The 15971-nt window shown below is 39.9% G+C and overlaps 1 protein-coding gene across 5 annotated transcripts in view; it reads left to right on the forward strand.

Moving 5' to 3' along the window:
- Positions 1–603: 603 nt before the first annotated feature.
- LOC137235448 (eukaryotic translation initiation factor 4 gamma 3-like) overlaps positions 604–15971 on the forward strand; it is a 925455-nt gene continuing 910087 nt past the window's right edge. For 4 of the 5 annotated variants that reach the window (XM_067758446.1, XM_067758450.1, XM_067758447.1 and 1 more), the window contains exon 1: positions 669–890. The gene's annotated coding sequence lies outside the window, so the exon portion shown is untranslated. Of the gene's footprint in view, positions 891–15971 lie in introns of all 5 variants that reach the window. The other variant, XM_067758449.1, reaches the window with a different exon arrangement.

Genomic DNA, 15971 nt, shown 5'->3' on the forward strand with positions numbered 1-15971 from the left:
TTCCATAAAAGCGAATTGTTCAACTGTTAATTAAACGTCTTTTCTTTTGTGCGCTTATCCTTTTTACTCACTTAATTGGTTCAGTCAAAAGGACTTCTAAAACATTTAAAAATTGTGAAATAATTACCAGCAAAAATTATGAAATAAGTCCCAATGAATTGGGAGCTATTTCATTATGAAATAAGCCCCAATTTGTATGGAAAATATTTGGGAGTTATTTCATTTTTTTGTTGGGAGTTATTGCATTTGGGAGTTATTTCACTGCACCGTGTTTTATCAATTTATCATTTTCTTTCGTTGCCGATTTTATTTAGCGGACTTGAAAAAAGTTGCGAACTACACCGGTCAAGAGCTTACCACAGTGTGCGGATAACTTGTAAACGGGTAAAAAAGTTAACTTCTAGACGTGAATACGCGGCTTTTGATATCTCACTCGAAAAAAAGCCCAAATTTCTGTGGGTACCTTAAACTGCACGATTACCCCGGCCGATAATCGGTTGCAATTTTAATATCAGCCCGGCCGATTTTAACAGCTGATTGCAATTTTTCGGTTTATCGGTGGCTATGTAAGCGTACCCTTGTGTTGCCTTTCGAGTGAAAGAACCGAGTTCGGCATAGATGTTGTGTATATTCTGACTTGATGACCTCCTGTTTCTGATTGTTAGGGAACGAGCCTATCACTAGTGTCTGCATACGATTGTGAAGTTTTTACCATTAAATGTTGGAGTGGATGTCTTTTGTAAGCATTACATTAATGTTCAGTTAATTTGTCAAGTTAATTAAATTTTGTAGTAATAGCTGTTCAAATAAAGTAGAAGTGAAACGTAATACGTGAACATTAATTTTAATGTATGCCACGTGTAATGTGCTTAATATTATATGAACAAAGTGTAAGTATAGTTATTGGTTTTTTAACACATTACAGAAGAAAAACCGGTAATAGTCTAGTTGAGGGGTCGACTGCTAATACGCTACCAAAAATATCGAGAGAGGTGTCAATCGACGCGTATTAACCTCGAGAACAATAATCCGATGGCGGAAAAGAAAAATTTTATCTCTGTCCGGAGATATTTGCATTTGAAGTTGGCGATTTCCATCTCCGGACAGATATAAACTTTTTCTTTTCCGCCATCGGATTATTGTTCTCGAGATTAATACGCGTCGTTTGACACCTCTCTCGATATTTTTGGTAGCGTATTAGCAGTCGACCCCTCAACTAGACTAATACCAGCGTATTTAATAGAGTTACATCTCATTTCACTGTTTTAAAACTGAAACCTATTCCCAAAATAAGACGGTTTTTTGGTAATAGTGCAGTTTACGGTACCCACCGAAATTTGGGCCAAAATTTTCGAGTGAGTTATCAAAAGACGCGTATTCACATCTAGACCAAGAATCCTAAAGCGGAAGTTAACTTTTTTACCCGTTCAAAAGATGATAACAAAAACCGAAAAAAGACCCGCGGGTCCCTCCGAAACCGAGGGTGGGATCCATAGTATTTTTGCGCAGAACACCTTTCTGCGTTGGCGGCCTTCGGTCGCGCTTATAAAAAATAACCCTGGGCTACGCCATGCCATGTTCGGGTGTGGTATAACCGTGGCTACCGCAAAAAAAAAAATAAATAAATGTAAGGCGCGATGACCTCCGAAGAGATCGAAGGCCAAGCTTCTCGTTAAATGTGCGTCGTGCTCCTATTGATTTTTCCTACAAATCGGCCGGACGGGACCTACATTATGCCGACTCTGAACGGCATCTGCAAGGCAGATGAGTTTTCACTGAGAGCTTTTCATGGCAGAGATACACCCGGAGTGCTTGCCAAACACTGCCGAGGGGCGACCCCGCTTAGAAAAATTTTCTTCTAATTGAAAAACCTTATTTCTAAAATTTCAATGTTGCTTTGCCCGGGGTGTGAACCCAGGGCATACGGTGTGGTAGGCGGAGTTCGCTACCATCACACCACGGTGGCCGAAGGCGGAAAATAAAAACAATAACACGTTCAAAAGATATTAACGAAAAACCGAAAAAAGACCCGCGGGTACCTCCGAAACCGGGGGCATTCTCAATGATGACTAAGTGTGATATCTTATCTAACTGCCTGACAGTATGTTCAATATAGCTACTTTATAGCGTTTTGGCGAGGTGTTCAATATGGCGGCGCCTATCTTCAGCGGGTGATAGAAAGAGATACAGAATGAGACAGCGATAGTCAATTACACATGAGGTGATCCAATCACTTCGGAATTTTGACGTCTATGCAGAAGATATCACACTTAGTTATCATTCACAATGACCGGGGGTGGGATCCATAGTATTTTTGCGCAGAACACCTTTCTGAGTTCGGCCGTGCTTATAAAAAATAACCCTGGTCTGCGCCATGCCAAGTCCGGGTGTGTGGTATAACCGTGGCGGTAGCCACTAGCACAACAACAACCACATGAAAATCGCCAACTTCAACTGCAAATATCTCCGGACATAGATAAAATTTTTCTTTTCCGCCATCGGATTATTGTTCTCGAGATTAATACGCGTCTTTTGACACTTCGATATTTTTGGTAGCGTATTAGCAGTCGACCCCTCAACTAGACTATTACCTTTTCGAGTGAGGTATCAAAAGACGCGTATTCACGTCTAGATCCGAAAGCGGATGTTAACTTATTTTACCCGTTCAAAAGATATTAACGAAACACCGAAAAAAGACCCGCGGGACCCTCCGAAACCGTGGGTGGGATCCATAGTATTTTTGCGTAGAACACCTTTCTGTGTTGGCGGCCTACGGCCGCGCTTATTAAAAATAACCCTGGCCTACGCCATGCCAAGTCCGTGTGTGTGGTATAACCGTAGCTACCGCCACGGTGATGCACAATTTTTTTTGTGGGTACAAACACAACAACAACCACATTAAAATCGCCAACTTCAACTGCAAATATCTCCGGACAGAAATAAATTTTTTCTTTTCCGCCTTCAGATTATTGTTCTCGAGATTAATACGCGTCTTTTGATACCTCACTCGAAAATCTTGGCCCAACTTTAGGGTGGGTACCGTAAACTGCACTACTACCGTCTAGTTGAGGGGTCGACTGCTAATACGCTACCAAAACTATCGAGAGAGGCGTCAAACGACGCGTCTTGACATCTGTATTACAAAGCCGAAGGCGGAAAATAAAAATTAGGTCGTTCAAAAGATATTAACAAAAAACCGAAAAAAGACCCGAGGGTACCTCCGAAACCGGGGGTGGGATCCATAGTATTTTTGCGCAGAACACCTTTCTGCGGTAATAGCCTAGTTGAGGGGTCGACTGCTAATACGCGTCAAACATCGAGAGAAGCGTCAAAATACGCGTATTAATCTCGAGAACAATAATCCGAAGGCGGAAAAGAAAAATTTTATCTCTGTCCGGAGATATCTGCAGTTGAATTTGGCGATTTTCATGTGGCTGTTGTGCCGTACCCACAATAAAAATTGTGCATCACCGTGGCGGTAGCCACGGTTTTACCCCACACCCGGACTTGGCATGGCGTAGCCCATGGTAGCGTATTAGCAGTCGACCCCTCAACTAGACTATTGAGGCGCTTCCCAAGGCAGTCGGTTCTATGTACCGGAGCGACTCGGGATTTTTCCCGACCAAGGACTGTCATTTCAGTGTGACCCCATTTAATTTGTTTCGTCCCTCCCACAAATTGTCATTCTCCCAGCAGCTCCTTGCAGCAGGACTACTACATATTCTCTTACTCCGGGAAGGTATCGAACCCAATCCGGGTCCATCTCCTGACCCCGGTCCTGAGAAATGGTTTTGCTGCATTTGCCAGAAAATAATCTTTTTAGGACGGTCATACTCTGTTCAGTGTGTTCGTGTAAGGGATGGTTGCATCGGACAGGTTGTTCTGGGCTTGATCCCAAAACCCGACGTCCACGTAACTTTTATAAATCTTTTGTGGCTCCTTGCTGTTCACGTCCAAGGGCGTCCCGTAGTCTACGCCTTAGCGCCCCCCCACTACCTTCCAGCAGCCCCGCTGCTCAGCAAGCCACAACAAGTACCCGCTGCTGCTCGCGCCCCGCGGCGCCAACAACTCAAACAGCTGCTACCACTCATAACTACTATCTTCGTAGCAGAGTCGGTAACAATGCTGAGCATCAGCCCCTGCCCCGTCTTCTCTCCCCCCCCCCCCCCCCCTGTTGTTGTTGTTGTTGTTGTTGTTGTTGTAGCAATGCTCGCCACACCTAATAGCCGCGACCGATCACAAATTGTCATCAATATCCTCTAACGGGAGTCCAAGGAAACTTGCCGTTTCAACAGGGGTGGACCATAAGGAAAAGGGTGTTAGAGGCGTTGGTTCCACATTACAGTTAAAGAGATGGTTGGTGTCATGTGGGGACACATTGCAAGCAGGGCATACATTTTGTATGTCGGGGTTGATTCTGGATAGGTAAGAGTTTAACCTGTTACAGTATCCAGAACGAAGTTGAGCAAGAGTGACACGCGTTTCCCTGGGGAGTATGCGTTCCTCTTCTGCGAGTTCTGGATATTTTTCTTCAAGTACTGCATTCACCGGGCAATTCCCGACATAAAGGTCCGACGCCTGTCTATGGAGTTCACCAAGGACCTGCTTGTGTTTTTCCGCTTCATACGGCTGGGTTCTCAGGTGCCGTATTTCCTCAAAATGCTTACGGAGATGACTCCTTAGGCCCCTAGGCGGTGCTGGTTCGTCAATCAGATGTCTGTTGGGATGCCCAGGTTTCTGGGTATTCAACAGAAACTGTTTGGTCAGCATCTCATTTCTCTCCCTGATGGGGAGTATTCTCGCCTCATTATGCAGATGGTGTTCTGGGGACATAAGAAGACAGCCCGTGGCGATTCTGAGAGCAGTATTTTGGCAGGCCTGTAGTTTCTTCCAGTGGGTGGTTTTTAGGCTTGGCGACCATATGGGTGACGCGTAGCACGTAATCGGCTGGCTAATTGCTTTGTATGTGGTCAAGAGCGTTTCTTTATCTTTTCCCCAGGTACTGCCAACAAGGGATTTGAGGATTTTATTACGGCTCTGAATTCTTGGTACAATTGCGGTTGCGTGCGCACCAAAATGTAGATCCTGATCAAACGTCACACCCAAGATTTTGGGGTGTAGGACAGTCGGTAGCGTAGTGCCATCGACGTGGATGTTCAATATGGTCGACATTTGGGGCGTCCATGTCGTAAATAAGGTCGCGGAAGATTTAGTCGGTGACAATGCCAGGTTTCGCGAGGCGAAAAAACTGGAGAGATCAGGGAGATAGCCGTTTATTTTATTGCATAGCTCATCGATCTTTGGGCCTGGGCCTGTGGCCATTATTGTGCAGTCATCGGCGTAGGAAACGATTGTGACTCCTTCCGGTGGTGAAGGTAGCTTAGATATGTAGAAATTAAACAAAAGCGGGGATAGGACACCACCCTGTGGCACCCCGTTGTTTAATTCTCCTTTGTTTTGATGTTTCGTTTCTGAATTGCACCGATGCCTGCCGACCACCCAGATAATTTGCGGTCCACCTTTTAAGACATGGGGGAAGGGTGGACCCTTCCAGGTCTTGCAGTAGCGAGCCATGGTTGACCGTATCAAAAGCTTTTGATAGGTCTAACGCTACGAGTACTGTTCTATGGTGGGGATATTGATTCAAACCGCAATTTATCTGGGTGCTAATGACATTTAGCGCGGAGGTAGTGCTATGGAGTTTTCTGAAGCCATGCTGATGAGGGGCTAGCTGCAAATGTGCTTGGAAATAAGGGAGCAAAATGGCTTCAAGCGTCTTTGCCACTGGCGATAGGAGAGATATCGGACGATATGACTCACCTACGTTAGCTGGTTTCCCAGGCTTTAGTAGCGGGACCACCTTGGCCATTTTCCATTTCTCGGGTATGACAAAGGTGGAAAGAGACAGGTTGAAGACATGCGCTAAATATTTGAAACCCTCTTTCCCTAGGTTTTTAAGCATCGGCATGGCTATGCCGTCTGGGCCCACTGCTTTGGATGGTTTAGCGCGACCAATGGCGTCCTCAACCTCTCTAGCGGTGATGGTAATTGGTGACGCGCTGAGTTTGTGTTTATGTGCGTGTCTATTGGCTCTCCGTCTATCTTTGTCGACCGTAGGATGACCCCCCCCCCCCCTCTTTTCCGGTAGCAATCGTGTAGGTCAGGGAAACAGACTCTTAGTCCCTAACCCCGTTTGCACCGTTTGCCAGCACATAATATATATGTTTCCGACATCCACTCAATGCAGCTCCTGCCTTGGGCGGTGCCACTTTCCTAGATGTTCTGGTCTCCGCGACGGCAACCCCCCGATGGGTTTCATTGCGCCATGTTGCCAGGTCGCAAACCCCAATCTACCGGGTACCCCAATGCTTGCCCAAGGACGCCCAGTCCCAGGGCCACAACAGCAGTTGCGCCCTGGCCTTCCTCAACCCAGGCGTAGTCACCCGTCACTTACTCCCAGAGTGGCGACGTCTCCCCCTATGCACTTCAGAATTCTGCAGTTAAACTGTAATGGACTAACTGGGAAGATCACGGAGATTGTCGATTTCATGAAGCGGCACAACATCCGCTATGCTGCGATTCAAGAGACTAAACTCACAGCAAGATCTGCACTGCAAACCTGTTCTGGGTATAATGTCCACAGAAAAGATCGCATGAGCGGAAATGGAGGCGGCCTGTCGTTTATCATACACCACTCTGTGCAATATCCTGGCATCGACCGCAGGGACAATGTCTTAGAACGTCAAGGCCTATCTGTCCGGTCAGGCGATGCAAACCTAGAAATCATCAACATCTACATCCCTCCTGCCACCTGTTGCCCCAGTGGATACCGCCCTAATATTAGCGCCTTAAGCACTGGCAACAATCGCATATCTTAGGCGACTTAGGCATTAAGCCCATCACGATCTATAGCATTCAAACTTGCGGGCGGACAGTAGGGGTGAGATGTTGGCGGATCAAATAGAATAAACGACGTTCTGCACAATAAACGGAGACGCCCCCACACGTATGGTAGGAAGCTGTCACAGTTCGCCGGATATCTCAATTGTGAGCGCAGAACTCGTAAACTGCGTCAACTGGCAGCCGATGGTAACATTGGCATCCGACCACCTTCCTATACTTATTTCGTTCGAGTGTACCGCCGACTTCATCGTTACAGAAAAACGCACTTTCATAAACTTTAAAAAAGGAAAGTGGGACGAATACAAATCTGTTACAGACAACCTCTTTGCTGCCCTTCTTATCCCGACTGATGCCCGCCAAAGGGAGCGTGCTTTCCGCAAGGTCATTGAATCCGCCTCGGAGCGTTTCATTCCCGCCGGGAGAATTCCCGAAATTCGGCCCCACTTCCCGGCGGAGGCCGCAAATTTAGCGAGAGAACGTGACCTTATAAGGCAGCTCGACCCAGGCGACCCCCAAATAAGGGATATAAACCAACGCATCAGATTGCTTGTGGATGAACACAAGCGGGCGAAATGGGAGGAGCACCTAAGAGGTTGGAACCTCTCTGCCGGTGTGGTTAAACTTTGGTCCACCTTAAGTCCCTATCTAATCCGTCTAGGCACAATGACAAAGTTTCCATCACCTTTGACGATAAAGTGCTGTCGGATGCGAAAAAATGCCCGATCGCTTTCTGCCGCCAATATATAATGCATTCAGCGGTCGACAAAGATAGACGGAGGCCAACAGACACGCACATAAACATAAATTCAGCCCGTCACCAATTACCATCACCGCCAGAGAGGTTGAAGATGCCATTGGTCACGCTAAGCCATCCAAAGCAGTGGTCCCAGACGGCATAGTCATGCCGATGCTTAAAAGCCTGAGGAAAGAGGGTTTCAAATACTAAGCGCATGTCTTCAACCTGTCTCTTTCCACCTTTGTCATACCCGAAAAACGGAAAATGGCCAAGGTGGACCCGCTACTAAAGCCTGGGAAACCAGCTAACATAGGAGAGTCGTATCGTCCGTTATCTCTCCTATCGCCAGTAGCAAAGACGTTTGAAGCCATTTTGCTCCCCTATTTCCAAGCAAATTTGCAGCTAGCCTGTCCTCAGCATGGCTTCAAAAAACTCCATAGCACCACCACCGCGCTAAATGCCATCAGAACCCAGATAAATTGCGGTTTAAATCAAAACCCCCACCATAGAACAGTACTCGCAGCGCTAGACCTAACAAACGTTTTTGATACGGTCAACCATGGCACGTTACTGCAAGACCTGGAAGGGTATACCCTTCCCCCATGTCTTAAAAGGTGGATCGCAAATTATCTGGGTGGTCGGCAGGCATCGGTGCAATTTAGAAACGAAACATCAAAACCAAGAAGAATTAAACAAGGGGTGCCGCAGGGTGGTGTCCTATCCCCACTTTTGTTTAATTTCTACATATCTAAGCTACCTTCACCACCAGAAAGTTTCATACGCCGATGACTGCACAATAATGGCCACAGGCCCAGGCCCACAGATCGATGAGCTCTGCAACAGAATAAAAGGCTACCTCCCTGATCTCTCCATTTGTTTCGCCTCGCGAAACCTGGTATTACTAAATCTTCCGCGACCTTATTTACAACATGGACGTCCCAAATGTCGACCATTTTGAACATCCACGTCGATGGCACTACGCTACCGACTGTCCTACACCCCAAAATCTTGGGTGTGACGTTTGATCAGGACCTACATTTTAGCACGCAGCCGCAATTGTTCCGAAAATCTAGAGCCGTAATAAAATCCTCAAATCCCTTGCTGGCAGTACCTGGGGAAAAGATAAAGAAACGCTCATTACTACATACAAAGCAATTGGCCAGCCGTTTACTTGCTACGCGTCACCCATATGGTCGCCAAGCCTAAAAAATACCCACTGGAAGAAGCTACAGGCCTGCCAAAATACTGCTCTCAGAATCGCCACGGGCTGTCTTCTTATGTCTCCAGAACACCATCTACATAATGAGGCGAGAATACTCCCCATCAGGGAGAGAAATGAGATGCTAACCAAACAGTTCCTGTTGAATACCCAGAAACCAGAGAACCCAGCCGTATGAAGCAAAAAAACACAAGCAGGTCCTTGGTGAACTCCACAAACAGGCGTCGGACCTTTATGCCGGGAATTTCCCGGTGAATCCAGTACTCAAAGAAAAGTACCCAAAACTTGTGGAAGAGGAACGCATACTCCCCAGGGAAACGCGTGTCACTCTTTATTTATTTATTTATTATCTACCGGACATAGTCCTCACAGATATGTAACAACTTAAACAAAAATTATCGGATTGGAAAAATATATGGTAACAATTTACAAATACAATGACATTATAAGGATCATTTTATGAACCTCCGAAAAATGTAAATTTAAATGTGGACGTGCGCTTGCACGCGCAACGCACCCCACATAAAACACCCAAACACAGTAGTTGCAGTTTTATAGTTTAGTTCTTATTTATTTAATTCAGTTGTCGTATAGTAAAATGTCTTTTAATTATTTAATCAATTATTAATTAACTTTAGTTTTGTACAACTGGATTTAATTTATTTTTTTAGGTTTTTTTGCCAATGTTCGTCTTGCGTTTTTAGTTGTCCAAATTTATAATGGCAGGTCTTTTTCTGCCGAGCCGAATTGCTCTGTTTCCAAGTTGTTCCAACACCTGTTGTTCGTTCACAGTAGACAACGGGTGTTGCAGCAATTTGGAAACAGGGTGACATTTTTATAATTTGTTAAGGCTGCTGTTACATCATCCTTTTTGGGGAAAAGAAGAATTGACAAAGTGATCAGTTTTTTCACATTCTTCTTTGGCCATAAACTTATAAAAATTGTTGCGAACAAACGAATATAAATTTATATTAGGGTGTACCTCCCCTTTTTAATTCGTTGGTTCGAAACCATTTTTATTATTAATTGAAAAAAGATTTTATACATCGAATATTCAAATTGTAGTTACATTTTTGTAGTTCATTTTAACTTAAATAAAAGGTATAAATATTAATAATATTTTAATTTACGAGAGAATATGTTGAATGTTTTTTTTGTAAATATTTGTGTTTTATATATTCAATTTAAAGTTTTACATTTCTACTACATATTAAATATGTATTTTTTGTGTTATGAACAATTTTTATGAAATATGTTTTTTTTTAATATACAAAATTTGTGTTATTTTCTCTTTTTTTGTTTTGTTTTAACAGTTTTTAAGCCTTCGTGGCTGCTTAAATGCTAGTAAGTAAATTTTGGATTTGTTTTTCAATCGAATTTAAAGTAAAAGTATTGAAGTAATGTTAATTTACTTTACTTAGGCGGTTTTTTACTTTTTCTTTGTTTTTAACTTCATCGAAAATAGTTACGTTGGGTTCGTTAATTTTGGTTATAATAAACGGACCTTGATAAATATTTTCGTGTTTATGATGTGGTTCTTTTTGTAAAACTACTTTATCTCCGATTTTTACAATTAAATGTCGTGCCGTTTTATCGTACAGATTTTTACTTTGTAATTTATTTTTATTAATCAGATTTTGTGCCATTTTGTGCGTGTTTTATATATTCAATTTAAAGTTTTACATTTCTATTACATATTAAATATGTATTTTTTGTGTTATGAACAATTTTCATGAAATATGTTTTTTTTTTAATATACAAAATTCGTGTTATTTTCTCTTTTTTGTTTTGTTTTAACAGTTTTTAAGCCTTCGTGGCTGCTTAAATGCTAGTAAGTAAATTTTGGATTTGTTTTTCAATCGAATTTAAAGTAAAAGTATTGAAGTAATGTTAATTTACTTTACTTAGGCGGTTTTTTACTTTTTCTTTGTTTTTAACTTCATCGAAAATAGTTACGTTGGGTTCGTTAATTTTGGTTATAATAAACGGACTTTGATAAATATTTTCGTGTTTATGATGTGGTTCTTTTTGTAAAACTACTTTATCTCCGATTTTTACAATTAAATGTCGTGCCGTTTTATCGTACAGATTTTTACTTTGTAATTTATTTTTATTAATCAGATTTTGTGCCATTTTGTGCGTTTTCTATATCCTAAACTTAACTTCTTTGGCATAGTTTTCAACGTTATAAATTGGGTCAATTGTTTCCATTGTTTACTATATAGTTTGGCAGCTTAAATAGAGGTTATGTTGCGAACAGAGTGGAAGGCAGTGGACTAGGCAGTCGAATTTCATATAATGAAGGAATGGTGTTCGGAGTTTTTTCAAAGTTAAAAAAAAAATGATAAAAGCTTTAATATAAATAAAACTATTGTTTTAATAACAACAAAAACGCCTTATATATTCTATATACATAAATTCGTAATGATTATCTCACTTTAAAATTTGAGTTAAATAATCTAAAGTTTTTTTTTGAACCTGAGTCGAGAACTGTGCGTGTGAATGTGCTAATTTTCACCGATCAGCTGTTAGTTGCGCTACTTGGTAAAATTTACAATGATTGTTTCTTTTGTCAGTTCATTAGGCAAAGTCGCCTTTTTCCCAAAAACTAACTCGAAAGGAGAAAATTGATTGTCGAAAACTGTGCTACTCGTAGTGTTGTGTAGGAAAGTAAAATATTTTAAATAAACATCCCAAACAGAAAAAGTATCTTTTAAGTATGCACGTAAGTATTCATTAAAAACTCTATGATTGCGTTCAATCGTGCCAACAGTTTCGTGATGGTATGCAGTTGAAAAATTATGTTCAATATTTAGAAGTGTAGTTAATTCTTCAAATAATTCATTTTTAAATTCAGTACCTAAATCTGATTTTATGGCATTCATTGTGCCGTATGCGAAAATGAAGCCTTCAAAGATTGCTGAAGCTATTGTTTTTGCCGATTTGTCTGGCACAGCGACTGTTACCAGGTATTTAGTCATGTCGCAAATCATGGTAAGTGCGAACTTGTTACCATATTTGGACTCAGGTAGGGGTCCTATTGTGTCCATTACTAGTATACCAAATGGTTTATAAGGAGTTGGTGTTAAAACAAGTTTTTCTTTTGTTTTAGGTTTAACCTTGGTTAAAGGACAATCATTACAATTTTTGATATATTTCGATATATCACGAGTCATGTTCTTCAATAAAATTTTGTTCGCAGTTTTGCGTAAAGTCTTTCCATTCCGCAATGTCCACCAGAAATTGGATCATTATGGTAAATTTTCATTAGTTTTAATTTTGTATCTTCATCTGTTACTGTCTCCACTGGATCTGTTAGTATAATTTCTAATGATTTTAAAATTTTATTTCCAATATTTTTGAAATTTGTAATAGTATAATGTTCGAACAAAATATCGTTTTTAGGCCATTCAATTTGCTTAATTCTGCGTTTGCCGGCTTCTGATTCAGGCCTCGAAAGTAATTTCTCTAAAGTCATTATTTCGTTAACAAGCTCAAAACTAAGCAACTCGAGTTTCTTATGTTTAATATGCGCAAAAATTCTTAAATTTGTTGTTTTATTATTTTTATCGTACGTAATTGCAGATCTTATCCGTGGAACTTTTTTCGAAAAATTAAATGAAAGTTTGTCGTAGACATGTAAAGTAAGTTGTCTTTCGTCGTTTTTGTCTGTTTTAATATGAAGATTATCTTGTCTGAACTGCTAAAATTTGTTTGTTCGATTCCTTAATCTTATCGATTGTAATACGCGATAGTGCATCAGCACCAACGTTTGATTTACCCTTTATGTAAACTATAATGAAATTATATTCAACTAGTTCTAGTCTTATTCTTGAAAGTTTTGAAGATGGGTCTTTCATATTGAATAAGTATACTAGAGGTCTATGATCTGACTTTACAAAGAAATGGGTGCCATAAACGTATGGTCGAAATTGCTTGATTGCAAAGTAAATAGCTAAAAGCTCTAATTCTATAATGGGGTTTTTCTGTTCGGCTTTATTAAATGCTTTAGAAAAAACGCGAAACAAATTGGTAAATCACTACCTTGCTGTTCTTGACTTAAAATAGCGCCACATCCAGTTGTGGAAGCATCAACGGTAATAATGAATTGTTTAGTAAAATCTGGATATTGAAGTAATTTTGGTGAAAGTAACGCTGCTAAATAAAAATGCTCTTTCGCACTCTACATCCCATACAAATTCAACTCTTTTCCTGCTTAATCGATTTAGAGGCGCTGCCAGAGACGCAAAATTAGGTATAAACCGTCTGTAATAGTTTGCAAACGCGACGAATCGTCGTACCGCGTCTTTGTCAGTCGGTTTTGTATACTTTTTAATTGCGTTTATTTTAGAGTCGTCTGGCAACAAACCTTTGGCTGAACATTTGTGACCTAAAAATGTAACTTCTGGACGTAAAAAGTTGCATTTATTTGGGTTAAGTTTGAGATTGAAAGACCTACAAGTATCGAAAACTTTTGAAAGATTTTTAATGTGGTGTGCTTCACTACAACCTATGACGATAATATCGTCGACGTACAAAAATGCGACATTGGGTGGTATACCCGAAAAAGCTATTGTCATCATTCGTGAGAATGAATTAGGTGCTATATTTAAACCGAATGGAAGCACTTTCCATCTAAACGCGCCGACCGAGGTGCTGAAAGCAGTAATGTCACGTGATTCAGGATGCAAGGGGATTTGATGAAATCCTGAAAAAAGATCTAATATGGAAAAATACTTTGCTCTACCGAGATTTTCTAAAATACCGTCAACTCTAGCTAGTGGAAATTTATCAGCAATGAGTTTTTTGTTTACTGCGCGAAAATCTACGCACATACGATAAGCTTTTTGACCATTAGTATCTTTCTTTGGGACTACAATCAAAGGACTATTGTAATTCGAATAACTGGGTTCAATCAAATCGTTGTCTAACAATTTATTTACTTAGCGATTTATTTCTTCGCGTTGAGAGTATGGCAATCTATAGTTTTTAACGTATACCTTGCGGTATTTGATTTTTTAAAATTGAAATAAGTTTTTTCGTTCGTTTGTCTTCTGTTTCTGTCTTGTTAATTATAATCTGAAAGTTTTTCTATCCGAATACTTTTTCTTTTGACATACTTTATATCATCCATGGTATTTATGACTTTAAGTATTGGGTTACTGGAATTAACAATGCACCTAGCTGTGAAAACACCTTTTTCAATTTCCTGCGAGTCCACGAAAAGTGGTTCGGTTGAATCTCCTAAATCAAAAAGTCTGAATATTTCACATCTTGGTGGAATGATACAACTATCACTTTCTGTTCCATGTAGGATTGGTATCGCGATTTTTTCATTACCTACCCAAAAGGAAATACTATTTCTTTCATAATTAATAATGCATTTGTTAATTTTCAGAAAATCTTTACCCAGTATGCCATCGGATGGAATATTAAAGTATTCATTTACTACATGTAAAGTATGTTTAATAGAAAAGTTAGAAAAATTTAAATTTGCTGTAATTTTACCTAAAGTAGAAACTGAATTAGAAGTGACACCGGTAATGTTAATAATGTCGTTCGTATTTAAGGAAATATTTCTGTCTAAACATGATATCTTTATTAAAGAAATGTCCGCTTGAGTGTCTACTAGGAAAGAACAAAATTTTTGTGACTCGTTAAGTTGTAATTCTATGAAATCTGAGTAATTTAGGTTTTGAATTTCTGAATGTGTTTTAACCACGTGATCGAAAAGCTAAAACCTGACGTTCAGTTACTTCGTTGTTTTGTTCTACAATTAAGTTTGCTACTACGTCTTTCGGATCAGTAAATGCCGTTAAGGCTAGAATGGTTTTTACTAAATTTGATTTTGCATTTAAACGACACACGTTAACAGTTTGTTCGACTGCCATTTCATGAGCTTTCGATTGAGTGATCCCTTCAATAATAAGAGACCGCTGAAGGGAGTCAGCTAAATCTTCAACTTTTTTCGCAAAATCTGTATAATTATTGTTATTATCGTGCAACGTTGCAATTTTTCCTGCTACAACTTTCGAGTTGTCCGGTTTGATCCTACTACGTAGAGCTGTTTTAATTTCATTGACTGAAGTTACTTGTGTGGGTATTGCTTCACGGGCTTTACCCTCTAATTTTGATTTTAAGAACGCTATAAAAGTATCAGTTAAATCTGCAGTAGCGAATTGTTCAAGTAATGCGATTTTGTCTATAAAAGAATCAAGTGCAAGAGGATCACCACTGTAGTTTTCTCTAATAGAATTAGCACATGTATTAATAAAAATTCTCTTATCCTCTGGTGTTGCCATGATTTGATCGTTAAGATCTGGAGCTGAATTAGCAGAAGGTGAGGCCACGTTTGTACTATTTGGACCGTTAAGATCTAATTTTAAAGTAGAAGAATTTGAAGTTAATATTTCACTATTTGAATCGTTAAGATTTGAAACTAAACTAGAAGTTAAATTTTTACTGGAAGAATCTTCGAAGCCTGGGAAATCTGCTGACAACGATAATTTATTTTCCTGTTTGGTGACTTTATCGGTCGAAGATGAAGTTATATTTTCGTAGCTTGAGGCTGAGATATCTCAATCGGATTCTGAATCTGAAGTTTTTTGCACTTGCTTACCACTTCTAAGCTTGTACATATGAAATTATCAGAATAGCACAGATAATTCAGTTCAAACTATGAAATTAATGAAGTGCTTATTTGAATGTCTGAATTTATATTTAAGCTGAAATATTGAGGAAAAAGAAAAAAAAAATTGTAAAATTAAACTGATTTACAGGTGAATAGTCGCTAAAGAAATATTTAACAATTTATTTGAAGAATTTATGAAAACTGCATTATACTTGTATAGAAAATTCTTTAAGAAGTAATTGAATTTAAACTTTGCACAAAAGTATATTGGTATTAGTTGGTAAAAATCTCAAAATTGTTGTAACTTGTTCAAAAGATCCATTTATATTCACGCTTTGTTAAAAAAAGTCGTATATTTTCACGGATGCACCGCTTTATAAAAAAGTCTTACTTGGCTTTTCACGGGACCACCGTTTATATCAAAAAAAATTTTAATTGGTTTTTAACGGAACCACCGCATGTATCCAAAAAAATTTGAATTG

Source organism: Eurosta solidaginis, chromosome X (assembly GCF_040869045.1).
Source record: "Eurosta solidaginis isolate ZX-2024a chromosome X, ASM4086904v1, whole genome shotgun sequence".
Taxonomy (NCBI): Eukaryota; Metazoa; Arthropoda; class Insecta; order Diptera; family Tephritidae; genus Eurosta; species Eurosta solidaginis.